Here is a 4625-nt window from a genome sequence, read left to right on the forward strand (position 1 = left end):
GGGGACCCACATTCAATCCCTGGTCAGGGAACTACGTCCCACATACCACAACTAAAGATCTCACATGCTGCAACTAAGACCCAATGCAGCCAAATACATAACTATTTTTTAAAACTTACAAGAAAATTATGTGATGCAGTAAAAGCAATTTTAAAAGGAAAGTTTATAGTGATACAAGCTTATCTCAACAAGAAAAATATTGAATAAACAACCTAACCACACACCTAAAGGAACTATAGAAAGAAGAATAAACCAAACCCAGAGTTAATAGAAGGAAGGAAATCATTAAGACCACAGCAGAAATAAATGAAATAGAGACTTTAAAAGCCAAACAGAAAATACCAATGAAGCTAAAGGTTGGTTCTTTGAAAAGATAACCAAAATTAGCTAGACTCATCAAAAGAAAAAGGGAGAGGGACCAAGTGAATAAAATCAGAAATGAAAAAAAACCTAACCCAAAACACCATAGAAATAAAAAGGATCATAAGAAACTATATGAAAAACTATATGCCAATAAAATGGACAACCTAGAAGAAATGGACAAATTACTAGAAATGTACAACATCCCAAAACTGAAACAGGAAGAAACAGAAAATATGAACAGTAACGAAGTTGAATCTAATAAAACAAACTCCCAATGAAAAGAATCTGAAAAAGAATAGACATATGTATATGTTTAAGTGAAATACTCTACTGTACACCTGAAACTAACAAAACATTGTTAATCAACTACACTCCAATATAAAATAAAAAAATTTTTTAAAACTCCCAATAAACAAAGGTCTAGGACTAGATGGCTTTACAGGTGAATTACATAAAAATTTATAGAAGAGTTAGCACCTATCCTTCTCAAAAAAGTTGCAGAGGAATGAGGGCTTCTGAACTCATTTTATGAGGCCAGCATCACCCTGATACCAAAAGCAGACAAAGCTATTACACAAAAAATAAAACTACAGGCCAACATCACTAAACACAGACACAAAAATACTCAACAGAATATTAACGAACCAAATTAAACAAAACATTAAAAGGACCATGATCAAGTGGGATTTATCCCAGTGATACAAGGATGGTTCAACACCTGCAAATCAATGTGATGCACCACATTAACCAATTGAAGAATAAAAACTATATGATCTTCTCAATAGTTGCCGAAGAACTTTGTCAAAGTTCAACAACCATTTATGGTAAAAACTATCCAGAAAGTGGGTATAGAGAGAATATACCTCAACATAACAAAGGCCAGATAGTCCAAGCCCTTAGCTAACATCATACTCAATGGTGAAAAGCTGAAGGAATTTCCTCTAAGATCAGGAACAAGACAAGAATGTCTATTTTCACCATTTTTATTCAACCTAGTATTAGAAGTCCTAGCCACAGCAATCAGACAAGAAAAAGAAATAAGAGGAAGACAAACTAAAAGGAAGAAGTAAAACTGTCACTGCTTGCAGATGGCATGATACATATAAAATCTTAAATATGCCACCAAAAAACTAATAAAACTAATCAATGAATTCAGAAAAACTGCATGATACAGTTAATATACAGAAATCTGCTGCATTTCTATACACTAGCAGTGAATTATCAGAAGAGAAATTGAGAAACAATCCCAGTTATAATCCTGCCAAAAAGAATAAGCTATCTAGGAATGAATCTAACTAAGGAGGTAAAAGACCTGTACTTAGAAAACTATAAAATACGTGAAAGAAATAAAGATGACGCAGATGGAAAGATATACTGTGTTCATGGATTGAAAGAATTAATTTTGTTAAATGACCATACCCAAGCCAATCGACAGATTCGATACAATCCCTATTAAAATACCAGTGACACTTCTCACAAAACTAGAACACATAATTCTAAATTTGTACGGAAACAGAAGTTTTCTCCATAGACACATAAACAAAACAACCTTGAGAGAGAAGAACAAAGCTCGAGTTATCATGCTTCCCGATTTCAAACTTAATTATCAAACCAGTACGGTACTGGCACAAAAACTGACACATAGATCAATGGAACAGAACAGATAGCCCAGAAATGAACCCCAGTCAATCTGTGACAAAGGAGGCAACTATATACAATAAGGAAAAGACAGCCTCTTAAATAAATGGTGTTGGGAAAACCGGACAGCTACGTACAAAAGAATCAGACTGGACTACCCTTTCACACCATGTACAAAAATAAACTCAAATGGATTAAAGATGTAAATGTAACAGTTGAAACCATAAAACTTCTGGAAGAAAACATAGGCGGTAAGGTCTTTGACACTGATCTCAGCAATATTTTTTGGTTATGTCCCCTTAGGCAAGACAAACAAAAGCAAAAATAAACAAGTTGGACTGTGCACTGTGCTTAGTTGCTCAGTCGTGTCCGACTCTTTGTGACCCCATGAACTGTACCCCATCAGACTCCTGTGTCCACGGGGATTCTCCAGGCAAGAATTCTGGAGTGGGTTGCCATGCTACATCAAACTAAAAAGCATTTGATCAGCAAAGGACACTATCAACAAAATGAAAAGACCACCTACTAAATGAGAGAAAGTATTTGCAAATAATATATCTGTTAAGGGTTTAATATCTAAAATATGGTAAAGAACTTATACAACTCAATATTTAAAAAACAAACAACCTGGACTTTCCTCACAGTCCAGTGGTTAAGTCTCCATGCTTTCACTGCAGAGGGTTCGATTCCCTGGTTGGGGAACTAGAACCCCACATGTTGCATAGTGCAAACCTAAAGAAAAAAAATAATTTAAAAAACTTAAAAAATTAAAAAAAAAGTAAAAAAAAAAAAAAGCAAACAACCTGATTTAAAAAATGAGCAGAGGATCTCCACAGATGTTTTTCCAAAGAAGACATACAGACGGCTAACAGGGACATGAAAAGATGCTCAGCATCACTATTCATTGGGACAGTAGTCCTCTACCTTTTTGGAACCAGGGACCAATTTCATAGAAGACAATTTTCCCACAGACCTGCAGGGAGGGGTGGGGAATGGTATCAGGATGATTCAAGAGCATTTTGTTTCTTGTACACTTTTTTTTTTAATTACCTCAGTTCCACCTCAGATCATTAGGCATTAGATCCCAGAGGTTGGAAACACCTGCATCAGGGAAATGCAAATCAAAAGCACAAGTATCCTCTTTCACCTGTTAGAATGGCAATTATCAAAAAGACAGTAAATAGCAGGATGTGGAGAAAGGGAACCCTCATGCACTCTTGGTGGGAATGTAAATTGGTGCAATCTCTGTGGAAAACAATATAGAGATTCCCCAAAATGTTAAAAATAGAACTACCATATGATCCAGAAATTCCACTTCTCCATATTTATCTGCAGAAAATAAAAACACTAATTAGAAAATATATATGCACTCCTATGTTTGTTGCAGTATTGTTTACAATAGCCAAGATTCGGAAGCAGCCTAGGCACCCATCAATAGATGAATGGATAAAGAAGGTTTGGTGCATACATACAATGGAATATTACTCAGCCACAAAAAAAGAATGGAATCTTGCCATTTCTGACAATATGGGTGGACCTCCAGTACTCTTGCCTGGAAAATCCCATGGACGGAAGAGCCTGGTAGGCTGCAGTCCATGGGGTCGCTAAGAGTCGGTCACAACTGAGCGACTTGACTTTCACGTTTCACTTTCATGCATTGGAGAAGGAAATGGCAACCCACTCCAGTGTTTTTGCCTGGAGAATCCCAGGGATGGCAGAGCCAGATGGGCTGCCGTCTATGGGGTCGCACAGAGTCGGACACGACTGAAGTGACTTAGCAGAAGGTATTATGCTAAGAAAAATATATTAGACAATAAAACAAATACTGTACAATTTCACTTATATGTGGAATCTAAAATTCAAAACAAATGAACAAATATAACAAAACAGAAACAGTGCTATATGTACAGAGAACAAACAGGTGGTTGCCAGAAGGCAGCAGGTGGAGGGAAGAAAGAAAAAAGTGAGTGAGATTAAGATGTACAAACTTCCAGTTACAAAATAAATGAGTCATGGATATGAAAAAGAAAAAAGATCACAAGGTCATATAAACTAGAAAATTTTAAATCATACTAATTAATGATAATAAAATATATCAAAATTTGTGTAACATAATTAAAGCAGTATATAACGGAAATGCATTGCATTAATAAATCTGTGATTCTTGAAGTTGGTCCCTAAGCCCACAGATTGACCCAGGAACCTGATAGAAATACAATTTTCAGTCTCCATCCAAAACCTATTGAATCAGAAATTCTGAAAGTGGGATTCAGAAGTCTGTATTTTATCAAGACCTCTAGGTAATTCTGATGCACACTCAGGTTTGAAAACCACAGCTTTAGATGTACATTTTGAAAAAGAACGGTTAATAGAAATATCCAACTCAAGAATTTAGGGGAAAAGAATATTAAAATTAATCCAAAAATTAAAAATAATAAAGTTTCTTTATTTTTATTTTTAATATAAATTTATTTAATTGGAGGCTAGTTACTTTACAATATTGTATTGGTTTTGCCATACATCAACATGAATCCGCCACAGGTATACACCTGTTCCCCATCCCGAGCTCCCCTCCCTTCTCCCTCCCCGTACCATCCCTCTGGGTCGTCCCCGTGCACCAGCCC

This window comes from Ovis aries, chromosome 20 (assembly GCF_016772045.2).
Source record: "Ovis aries strain OAR_USU_Benz2616 breed Rambouillet chromosome 20, ARS-UI_Ramb_v3.0, whole genome shotgun sequence".
Lineage (NCBI taxonomy): Eukaryota > Metazoa > Chordata > Mammalia > Artiodactyla > Bovidae > Ovis > Ovis aries.